The following is a 12,985-nucleotide window of genomic DNA, read 5'->3' as shown; positions in this document are numbered from 1 at the left end:
AGAACCTCCTACTCTTAGTAAGAGACTAATACAAACAGGTTCGGAAAATGGACAGAACCTTAGCCCGAATTTGATTCCCTTTGATGAAGGTGTCTTTCATGCACAATAAATGAAACAACCAGAAAAAGGTAAGCCAGTTAAACAGAGTATATATACCGTAGATACTAACGTATAAGTTGAAAATTTTATGCCTTAAAATTCATTCAAAAAAACAGGGTCGACTTATCCGCGGGGCAACAGAATTGTCCATAGAATTTGGGTAATGACATTGTACACTCAACGCTTCACGGTGTTAAGTCACCGGTCATCTGCCGTTTCCCATGGTCTTTGAAATAATTATAAGCTAGCAATACTATTGCTAATTAGCTAGTTTTTTTCTAATTTCATTAAATAATTCTTTAAACTGTGAAATACTTGAATTTGAGCATTAGCTTTTGCAGGTTTTGGATAACAAACATACCATTAGCTGCCACGTACAACCAGATTTGGAATCAAAAGAACCAAGGCAATGCACGCTATCAATGCAATGCAAGTGCAGCCCACGATTCAAAAAATTTCTCTACCTACCTGTTTGTCTCGTCTGACAGTAGCTGAAAGCAGCATCAGGAGAGAGCAGCCTAAAGTAGTCCACCAGCGGGTGATCTGTCGTGTCCAACAGCAAGCCATGCTGTCTTGTGAAGTCCGGTAGCCAGTTCAGCTCCCACGGATCAATGTCTGGGTATTCCACCCACGCGAACCTTGCTGTAGGTGTATTGGCTGCGCGAATGTGTTCAGCTGGCAGCCGATCAGCTGATGTCGGCTTCTCACTCTCTTGCTCGATTCCTGATCACTGTCAATAAAATCCGATTCTGAAAAATCAGAGTCCGACTCAGCGATAATGTGCAAAACATCGTCTGCCGAGTGTTTTCTTTTCTGCACTCGCTTTGCTCCCTTGTGACATATCGACGCCATCTTGCCTTTGCTTACATTTGGTTTACATTTTGCAACTCACGCACACGCAAGGATTAGTTGCCGAGTCAATGAGTCTAGCATTTCTCCAAGCACAGAGGGAATGCCTGTGACGTGACAGTGAGTTTTGCTGCCATTAACAGCTGATTGTTGCCCTCTATCTCTGATAACTGTCAAGTTTTACCCTCAACTTATACGCGGGTTATAACAAATTTCGTAATTTTCGGCTTAAAAATACACTCGACTTATCTGCGAGATCGACTAATACGTGAGTATCTACGGTAGTATCTCTCTATTATAAAAGAAAATCTTGACACGAGACGAGATTATTGCCAAGAGATTTTTTCAAGTCCCGCCCTCCTCTCAACCATTTCTGGTTAATGGCCCACGCCCGCGGTCCTCTCATCTCTCATTCATGTGAATGCTTTTGTCAGACACCGTTCCTGCGCTCTCAGCTTTTATTCATGTTTATGTTTTCCTCACTTTAAGTTACCAATAAAAGAAGACTTATTATGTCTATATCTTAATGAAGAATTACATCCCGAAGGGTTATCGACAGAAGAAATGAGTAGACGGGCAATCCCAGCACTGAGTAATGATGAAGTCCAATGAATTAACACGGAAGTTGTCGATCAGTTACTTGGCAAATTGGTTAAATGCATCTCAATAGACTTTGCTGAAACGGTGGTGATTGCGCGGAAGATGAAAGCATCAACTTACAATATCCGGTGAGATATTTACAACCTTTAAGACCATCTGGTCTTCCACCGGCCGAATTACTGTTGAAAGAAGGATGTATCGTAATGTTATTACGTAATTTATATCTGAGTGATGGGCTATGTAATAGGACAAGATTAGTTGTATTCAGAATTGGTTGAACAATTCTAACATGTAAAATTTTAACAGGTGACAAGTAAGGTAATGTAGTACATCTTCCGCAGATAACATTAGACACCAAAGGAGATCTTGATATGCCATTTGTATTAAAACCTTTACAGTTTCCCGTTACAACAGTTTTTGCAATGACAATTAACAAGTCACAGGGACAAACATTCAAAAAAGTCGGTTAGTTTATTAGAGAGAAAGAAACGATATTCACTCACGGGCAGTTATACGTTGCATTGTCAAGACGTAAGTCCAAACACAGAATCGAAATTCAATGCAATATTGATGAAAAGTTACTTCCAAATATTGTTTTTACTGATGTTATACAGTAAAAATTCAAATTTCAAAGCCAGAAAGAACGAAAACATATAACACAACAAATACCCCTAACGCAACATGAAACATAATTTTCTTTCAATTTATTACGTTTTACTATTTTTACTATGGTTAATTACTCGCTGTAATGTAAAATAGTTAGGTCTATTATGCATATATAACAATTCCCATGAAAACAACAATCTGTTTAAATTGTACATCCGCTTCCCCATACGTAAGCAGCAGAGCCGCAAAGTGATTAGTGAGTAGCGCCCGCACAGGGGTTGGTGAGAAACGTGAGCAGGGGGCAGAGCCCCCTAGTTATGTAAAATCCCAAACAGAGTTACATACATTCACCTCTTTAGCAAATCATACGGGACAAATACTGAACTGAACAAATACTGATGCATATGACAATACCCGTGAATCACCCCTTTATAATTAACTGTGCAGAAAATCATTCAAGCAGAACAAGTAAACGAGACCAAAGAAACATGACTACTTACAAACAACACATGAATATACACAGCACATTCATATATACGTACATATATAAACGTACAAGTCACACCCATGCCCCGCCATACACATTCCCCAGTCCCTTTTCTATCATCTTCTTTGTCTTTGCAACCAACCGACTAGGGTATTTTGCCATTAAAACCAGCGCACTGGTAAAAATGTAACTGTCATGTTTCCACTCTACAAGATAAAAGAGCGTTCTTACGGTTTTGGAGATAAGCCCTTTCCTGGCTGCCGAAGTCCACCTCACGCGGGTGTGCAGTAAGGAGACTGTGGAAGGTTGTGGGTTCGCTTCCTGGTTCCTCCCTGTGTGGGTAGCGCTTTGAGTACTGAGAAAAGCGCTATATAAATGTAATGAATTATTATTATTAATGGCGTTAACGTGTCCCTCAAGAGGAAGACACCCTGGCAGCCTGTTTTTCCATTTTGTATTTTTGATCCAAGTCTAAAACTGAAATAATGAAAAACATGGCCTTTTTCTTTTTTGATATCCGATTCAAAATCAAATAACATATTTTTGTTTTTTGATTTTTGATGGTCAATTGAAAAACAAAAGTGATACACTGATTCATATGGGCCTCAATGTGTTCTACTTCTGAATAAGATAACTGTTAGTGTTATTTTCCTGTTCACATGTTTTGAATTTAGAAGTTTACAGTGAGCATTTAATAGTAAATAATATGTAATGTTTCAAATGAACCTAGATATGTTTAATCTTCCTGAAAGTTTTTTTTTTTTTCCCACACAGACGTTTTCTTCATTTTATGTGGTCTTCAAATATGAAAGGCAGAGTGATTTTGATAAAAACTTGTTTAGATTTATTTGTGTTCCGTGTGAAGAAAAGTATGCCATTTGCAATAAAAATTTCATAAAATAGTTTATTTACATTTAATGTTAATGGTTCAAAGAATGTCAGGCTGAATGGTCGGCCCCCACACATTTTCACCTCACCAAATCTGGCCCTCTTTGCAAAAAGTTTGGACACCCCTGTTCTAAAAGGAAACAAGGGGCAGAAACAGACTCAGCACATACAATATGTAGCAACCGTTACAGCACGTGGTCAATGGCTTGTTTGTAAGGTAGCTAGCTGGACCATCGGTCTTTCATTTGGCCTGTACTATTCAGCAGTAATGTCATTACATGTGCCAGGTAATAGGGGCTGTTTGCTCTGATGCTGGAGCCTTACTCCTTTCCCAGACCCCAGAATGCTGAGGAGCGGCTTAATAATGACATACAACATCAGACACACTTGAATGTAGATGATGAAGTCTCAATGTATCAGGAGTGAGGCTGCTCTACCAGCCAATGAAGTTCTGCAGCAATGCATATGTGATTGCATATGTATGAGGTTGATTAGCATACTCCATATATGGATGTTTCAGGGCAGCAGTCGAGGTGCGTTCACATACTCATATTTACAAGGTGATTGTGTGTATGCCAGATTTATGGTCTTATTTTCCTATTTTTTTTTTTTTTTATCATGCACATATTTTCATGCTTGAATTCACGTTAAGTTTTAATAAATGAGGCACGGGGGCTTCTTGAAGAAATTGCACCTCCTTTTCTGGAAGATAAAAGAAAGAGGCATGTTGGACTTCTGGCAAATGGCTCTGTTTTGTCCTGATTTAGAAACTTTTCATGCTAGTGATGACCAATAGTCGTAAAACCTCACAAAACACATAGAGCCAATCCTTGAATTTTTACACTTTAAGTAATCATTTATGTATTTGTATATCACAAAATAAAGGCAGTTGAAGTCTTTGGAAGTTTATTTTTCCAATGTTTTCTCTCTTGTTTCCACTTCACCCTTTGCTCATAGCACCCTACACTTATTTGTACATTTTCCACAATATTACAAGTTTTTTTTACCTTAGAACTCTGCCATAGCAGCTCTGCTGGTAGGACCCTTCACAGCTTGCTTTGGAATTTCTGTCTTGAAAATTAAGTGAAAATGGGTAAAGTTATAGATTTTTGAGCTTTTAAAGCCATTAGCAGAACACAATAAGAGAGGCAGTGGTTGGATAATCTGTAGAAATGAAACCTGAAGGGTTTGCTTAGCCATATGAAATATTATAAAAGGAAACAATCAAGTGAAGCTCAGCAGTCCACCATGTTGACAGAAGCACAGACATTTTCACGTGCCTTAAGACTTAGAATAAAGTCTTCTAAGGTCCTCTGTCAGCTTTTCTGAGAGGCTTTCTCTGAAAGTCAGCAGAAATATGTTGAATTAGCTTAGCAATAATATTATAAACCAGAGGACATTTTAATACTGTAATCTGCTGTATACATGTGAAGCACTGCTAAGAAATTATAATGCTTCTTTGACTGATGTCAAACTTTATTTAAAATATAAATGTTTTTATTGGCAATCATTGTAAAGGCACTTCAGAAATTGTTTGTAGAAAAATCTGAGTTTAAAATAAATACCTTTCATTACCTTTGAAACACTGGGGCTGAAAACTGATTTCAGTGCAGAGTGGGCACCATCTCAGCCTTCTCATGTTGTGAAACAGCCACATAAAACACAGCAACAAACTCCTCAAAATACCCTGATCTGAAAACGCACAGCAGGCCTCACACCAGGCAGCCAGACCCCAAACCCAAAAGGCAGGTTTCAGCCTGCACAGCCCCAAAATAGGGACTCAGGCTTTAAAAAGTTCAAAAACATCACAAAAGTGCCCTTTAGAGAAGAGGATTACCCCGGGACAAAAATGTTATTTGAATTTCAGAGATTTAAAAAAATAAACGAATCGTAAAACCAAGAAAAAATGAGCATAAAAAAGTCAATCGAAAGTTAACAGTTGCCAGCCCATAATCCTAAGCCACAGTCAAAGTCTGAGCCACAATAATAATAATAAAAAACTGACAATTTAGAAAGTTATTCACAATTATTCAATCTTCACAACCCTCAATGCCGGTGTGGAGGGCCTGCCTCTCTGTTTCAAGAAAATATGCAGAGAGCTGTCCACAAGCTGACCTTCATCGTGGCCCCAATCCCTGAAGGATGGCAGGGAGCATAGCTGAATATTAACATAACAGCAGAAAACATGGAAATATACATTTAACAAATTAATAGACAAACTAGTATTCAAAACATAACTAAAAACAATACACACAAGAAAGATATTCAAGGACTATGATTCTTCTTCCTCTTGTAGAAGTCACAAGATGTTAGGGGAATAAATAAAACAGAGTTCCTGAGTAGAGCTCTCTGTTCAGGCGCACTGTGGCCATTGCAAAAACCTTACGTTTCTGCTTTTGTTTTTACATCCTGATTTCCTTTGCTTGTTCGTTTGCCGCATTTTTTTACTCCTTCAAAAATGAATCACGTGTGATTTGTGTCATTTATTTTCTCTGACATTATGATGTATCAACAGGCTGAGTAGGAGCTAGTTTGTGTAGGTCGGCACTCATTACTGAATGAGAAAAGCGTTTGTGAGGACTACTATTGCTAGTAGAATTCTTCTGAGTTTATTTTTTGGACTTTTCATTATAATTAAAGTAATGTTTATTATGTCACTTTAGTGCAAATTTATTTAAGTATTTTGGTGTTGGTGCTGTCTTTTCTTGAAATATATTCTTGTTTTAAATGTTGTCAGGTTCAAGTTCAAGAGACCAATGTGTTGTCGTGAATAGCATCATTGTTTTAAATATGGTAGTCTTCAGTTATTTGTGTCCAAGCTTTTGTATTTCTCTCAATTAACTCTCATTTATTTGGGTTTTTGAATTACTGAAAATAAATGTGGTGCAATGGTAGTGCTGCTGCTTTGCAGTAAAGAGGTTGTGGGTTCGCTTCCCGGGTCCTCCCTGTGTGGAGAGTGCTTTGAGTAGTGAGAAAAGTGCTATATAAATGTAAAGAATTATTATTATAAGTGGGATTTTTGATTTCTATGTTATTCTTTTTTTTTTACTATTGGTTTGCCTCATTTTTGAATGTAATTCTTTGGGTATTTAAAGTCTTCCTGTAAATTTTGATTCTGGTGTTTATTTCCAGGTTCATAAACTTTCCTTTGCCTTATTGATGAATGTTTCACTTTATGTGCATAACATTATAAGTTCTTTTTTATCAAGCATCTGGAACAGATAGGTATATTATTGTTGTCATTGAAAAGAGATCCAGACATGACACAAAGGGTCAGAGGCTTCATAAAAGTCACAAAAACAGTCCAGAACCTTCACTGGCCTGCCAGAAAATGGCCTTGCCCAGAGTAGTCAGGCCCCAACTACTTGATACCTGCAGGTTTTTACCTCTGCAGGCCCACGATGTGGGTGTAGCTTTAAAAGTGCATGGTTCAATCATTTCTGTGTGAATGCTATTGTCAGACACAGTTCGTGTAAAGAGAAAGAAACAAGATTCACTCACGGGCAGTTATACGTTGTATTGTCATGATGTAATTCCAAACACGGAATCAAAATTCAAAGCGATATTGATGAAAAGGTAAAAGCGAAAAGAGATTAAATATATGGACATAGATGATATGACAGAAATATGTAGATATTGTCTTTAACTTTAAGTCGTAGACTTGTAGATCATCTAATTCGTGTTGCCATCAGGGAAAAATAGTGTTTCTTCCCAATGAAGAGGCATATCTGTTAGAATTAAAATATTTGTTGTTTGGTGAAAGTGAAATCCACATACAAGTGTGGCAGAGACGCAAAGTTGCTGGAGTGTTGCACAGGCAGGGGGGTTGGTGAGCAAAGCGGACAGGGACCGAAGCCCCCTAGTTTATTAAAAGTTTAAAACATAAATTTCTCTATTAGTGTAGAGTCGGGATGGGTTCAGAGGAGGAAGGTTGTGTCTGACTAGCCTGCTAGAATTCTATGAGGAATCAACTACAGCATACAATATAAGAGGCTGTCACACACATGAGCATGGGGGGCAGCTAAAAGGGCCAAATGAAGGCAATTCCAATTCCAAGCCAGGGGCCTGTTATCCCTGTAGACCAAACACAGGGAATTCTGCCTGATTCCAGCCATGACTACGTCACTTTCCGGGTCCGACGATGAAGACGTCACTTCCAGTTCCAGGCACCCTGACATTGCTTCCGGTTCTCTGCCTTAAAACTCAGACCATTTCCTATGTTTCCTCAGTTCTATGTTGAACTCAATCCTGTACACATCTGTGCATCCTATTTTGCTTTTTGCAGCAACGGCTGAAGTTTACGGGTGGCTGCCCTAAACCTTTTTTTCTGTTTGTCAAGGCTATTTATTTCACAAGGTGCATATTAGATTATTTATCTTAATTTTAAGAAGACATTTTATAAGGTCCTATGTAAGAGCTTGGGCATAAAGCTAAAAATAATAGAAGCCACACCCACTTTTCTCATTGGTCCACCTTCTTTTTTAGCTCAATTTTTTTTTATATTTTCATTCTCATATGCAAATGCAACAGGCATTTTAATACACACCTCCCTTGACTAAAATATCAGTGGTTTATAAACTTACACAGCAAAATCACTGGTGTTATCTCTATTACTGGAAAAGTTAATTTAACTCTTAAAAGTTATTTGAAAGGCACATACTCTATTTGTATAGCAATTATATATGGTATACATCTTTGTAAAAATGCTTAGAAAATAAGATTGACTTAAAACATTACTGTTATAAACTGTTCTCTATGGTCTGGCATTGTTCCATCACACTTTAAGCATGCTGTAAAGCAGCTGCTATTAAAGAAACCAAACTTGGATCCTTCTATATTAAATACAGTAAGTATAGGCCTCTCTCCAAGCTGGCTTTTATTGTCTAAAGTTTTAGGAAAGGTTGTTGAACAGCAGCTTGGTGCCTTTTAATAGGAACAGCAGCTTCTTGATCCAATGCAGTCTGGTTTTCAGAAATGGCATTCTACAGAAACAGTTCTCCTTAAAGTTTTCAAAGACCTATTAATGGCTGTTGATGCAGGACAGTGTTCTGTGCAAGTTTTACTAGACCACTTGACACAGTGAATCATCAGATTTTAATTAATAGAGTAAACCAGTCTGTGGGGGTCTCTGGTTCTGTACTGCACTGGTTCTCCTCATATGTAACTAACAGGAGTTTTTCGGTTGATGTTGCAGAATTTACTTCTGTTGCTGCTCCTGTGACTTGTGGAATGTCACGGGGTTCAGTTCTCATTTCAGTACTCTTTTCCTTACATATCCTTCCTCTCTCTCAGATTATAAACTCTTTTAAGTTCATTTCATATCACCTTTATGCAAATCAGTGATGGGGAGATAAAGAAGACAAACTTGCTTGGTGTCTATCATTGTGCTTCATTGTACTTGTAGATATAATGTGAGAAACACATGAAGGAAGAGTTTTCCACAATAAAGATTCTTTCTGCTTTTATACCTGAATTTTCCTGAGGGGATGAATAAAGTATCTATCTATCTATCTATCTATCTATCTATCTATCTATCTATCTATCTATCTATCTATCTATCTATCTATCTATCTATCTATCTATCTATCTATCTATCTATCTATCTATCTAATCCTGCCTACTATACCAAAATCTATCTGTCTATCTAATCCTGCCTACTATACCAAAATCTATCTATCTAATCCTGCCTACTATACCAAAATCTATCTATCTATCTATCTATCTATCTATCTATCTATCTATCTATCTATCTATCTATCTATCTATCTATCTATCTATCTATCTATCTATCTATCTATCTATCTATCTATCTAATCCTGCCTACTATACCAAAATCTATCTATCTATCTATCTATCTATCTATCTATCTATCTATCTATCTATCTATCTATCTATCTATCTATCTATCTATCTATCTATCTATGATTGAGTGAAACAGAACAGGATGCAAATGTAAAGAATCTTTACGTGGCAACTAAATACATTATGATTCATGATTCTGATAAAATCTTATATTAAATTTCCAACACAGAAATTATCTTTTTTTTATCCACTTTTTGGTAGCTCTGACATTCACAAATATCTCATTGTTATTTGACCTGTTATTTTCATGCAAGCTTCATTTGTGTTTAATTTTGTTTTTATTTATTTATTTATTTTTATTTTCCTGCTCTACAGTACAAAGGCTATTTTTGCACAGGTCAGCCTTCATTACCATTGTCCCTTACCAATACTTTGTCACAGTCCCTCAAAGACATCACAGAGCAGAAGTCAGCAGGGCAGGTGTGAACGGTGCATTATTAAGGCCCTCATAACAGGATATTTTTATGTCCCATCAGGGCACCGAGATTCGCTCCTGATGACGTTTTAAATTAGAGGCTAAACTGACATCTCAGAAGAGAACGTTGCATTAATTATCAGGCCACAGGGCCATGAATTGATTAGCTTGTGATTAACTAAAGAAGCTTTTGGAGGAAATGACCAGAAGAAATAAATAAAATAAGGCCTCATCAAGGTTTAATCAATGAAGCAGGAAATCAAGCCCTCTTTTTAAAGCTGTGATGGGCACGTTTGCTTTTATGTATGTTTTAGTAATGGGCCGGGGAGGCTAACCTTTAAAACAGAAAGCTCTGTGGTGTTCTGGCCTTTTCAATATTTGAAAAAAAATATATATTGGTTACTTTTCTTCAATCATTCATTGGATTTCTCAGCTTCAGCCTCATTGCAGGGCCCAGAGGATGGGAGGGTGAGGGATGTGGCAGGAATGCTTTAAATGACCACATTTGGCAACTGTCGACATAAATCACATTCACTGGCCTTTCAGCAAAAAAAATAAAAAATGCTTTCTTTGATTTTCAATTAAGGGCCACCACAGACCGGACAAAGAGAGATTTCTCTTTAGACCTTCCTGTGTTTTTATGTTATTTTTTGGTTTTGTTTTGTTCTTTTTTTTATCTCTACTATTGACAATACAGACTGGAGCTGACAGATATCTGATCTGGGAAAGGAAAAAATAAATTGCATTTTAAAATTGGTTGTCATCTTTTGCCCACTGGAATGAGAAAGTTAAACAGAAGATGTCCCGAAAGGGGGGGGTGGAAACAGCGACAGATTAAAGAGGTGACAGTAAATCGACTAAATTCTTAGCTTTAAAGGTAAAATGCTTTTAAATGTGTGAGTTAGCGTTGCCAAAGGAGCAGCAACAGAGGGCTAAACGTCTTTGGTAATTACGTTCAACAATAAAGGCATTCCCAGAAGAACTGGGTGCGTACAACACGCTGCCTTAGTGTGAGACTCAGTCTGACAATGCCAACACACCAGTGGTCACTAAGCTTTTCTATGCCCCGCACCCCCGAATTTCGAATTTTTGAACCACATGCAAGTACTGCAGATGAACAGATCAAAGTCAGTGCATAAAATTTAAATATAAACTGAAACATTTTACCTTTATAAATCTCAATAATTTTGTAACTGTGTCCCCTGTGAAGTTTAGACACTTGATTGACAATCCTGGGGTTGGGGCGTCCCATGAATCATCAAACGCTGTAAGGAAATGTCATATAATCAGTGACAGAGGTTGTGAGGGACAGCATGCTGGGGCCGGCGTTCTGCCCAGAGTTGGTTTGGGATCCTTAGCTGAATGGGACGCCCATAACATGAAAGGACAGGGGAGAGTAGTAATTCCTGTTTATTGTCTCCTTCTGTACGCTAGATGACAGCAGCCTTGGACATCGGTGCCCATTCAAACATCTGCAGGGAATGTTGTGAATTGTAATCTGGTAGTGTGGCTCTTCTGGGGTCTGTGGGTGCCACTAGGGGGTGCTGCAGTGAGTTACATTCCCTACTATTTGGAAGTTCAATATGGCCCCGTAAGTGTTTTCAACAAGCAAAGCCCTGGCACCAGAAGTACTCCCGGCTCCCCAATAAAAGGAACCACACTGCCTTGTCCAGGCGAGTGGCAACCAGGAGAGGAGACAGGTAACAATTGCCTGGAGGAGTAGCAGTGGGGAGAGAAGAAAGAGAGTGAGGACACCATTGGGTGCTACAGTTCCTCAAAAATCCGATGCCGCCAGGTGCACCTCAGACTGTCCAGGAGCTCAGTGATGCCCTGGTCCAGATCTGGGAGGAGATCCCCCAGGACACCATCCATCATCTCATTAGGACATTGTCAGGCATGCATTCAAGCACGTGGGGGCCATACAAACTACTGAGTACGATTTGGAGATTTGGAATTGCTGCAATGAACTTTAGGCAAAATGGACTAGCCTGCTGCATCGTATTTTCACTTTGATTTTCAGGGTGTCTTTGAATTCAGCCATCTGTAGGTTGATAATGTTCACTTCCATCAAACGATGTGGCATCCTTTCATTCCTAACGCATTACCATATCAGTCCATGTCAGTAGAGATAGCCAGCAGGGTTTTTTTCCCATTGAGATCTGATGGGTTTTTAAGGGTTACTTAAATTTTTTTGAGCAGTATAGTTTTGAGTTTATGGAGGAGAAATAAATGCTGGTTGCATTTAGAGAATATGTTTTTTGTATTTGTCTTCCAGTTAAGATTATTATGGACAGTAAGTTACTCTAGTTCCTAAGTATTTATATTTATTCACTATTTCTACCTCCACCCCAAAAACAACAATTGGTGAACATCCAGATTTCTGTCCCTTAAAATCAAATATAATTTATTTTGTCTTTTTTACATTCAGAGTGAGAAAGTTTTAATTACACCAGTTTACCATGCAGTCCACTTGATTTAGATGGGGGTGTGAGGGATTGCCGGCCATATATTCCGGCCAACACCTCCAGGCCTCCAGGTGGAGCTCTCCCAACAGCATGGAGGTTCCCTGAATTCCAGCAGGGCCTTATGGACCTTGTAGTTTGTATGCGCAGCCCTGCTGGATATCATGGGGACCACCGGGAGACGCTGTGGGAAGGCTCTCAGACTGCTATGTGCCCTATAACCCGGAAGTCCGTCATGAACACATGACCGGAAGGAACGGCGTGCTTCCGGGGTGAAGAAATGGAGTTGTTATATGACCTGGAAGTGTTCCTAGTCACGTGGACAGAGAGGGCGAAACACTTCCAGGTCAAGGACTATAAAAGGACTATGGGAAATCCCAGACATCAAGCTGAGCTGGGTGGAAGGGTGGCAACGCGTCTGGGAGAAGAGGATTGGTTGGATTATTGGAGTGTTTATAGTATTATATGTGTAGTGTGGAGTGGAGAGTGCTTTGTGCACAGTATTATTATGTAATAAATAATAATTATAGTTTTACCTGGTGTTTGGAGTGGTATCTGAGGGTTCAAGGGAGCTCTAGTTCCCCCTACTGCTACAGGGGCTTTCATCCTCCCCAGATATGCGTCCTATGGCCAGGATGTCATCCGCATACTTGATAATGGAGCAGTGCTCATTGTTCTGAAGACAGTGAAATGGAAAAGTCCAGCAAAGACAAGAAG

Source organism: Erpetoichthys calabaricus, chromosome 12, assembly GCF_900747795.2.
Source record: "Erpetoichthys calabaricus chromosome 12, fErpCal1.3, whole genome shotgun sequence".
Lineage (NCBI taxonomy): Eukaryota > Metazoa > Chordata > Cladistia > Polypteriformes > Polypteridae > Erpetoichthys > Erpetoichthys calabaricus.
Note: the sequence above shows the minus strand (reverse complement) of the source record.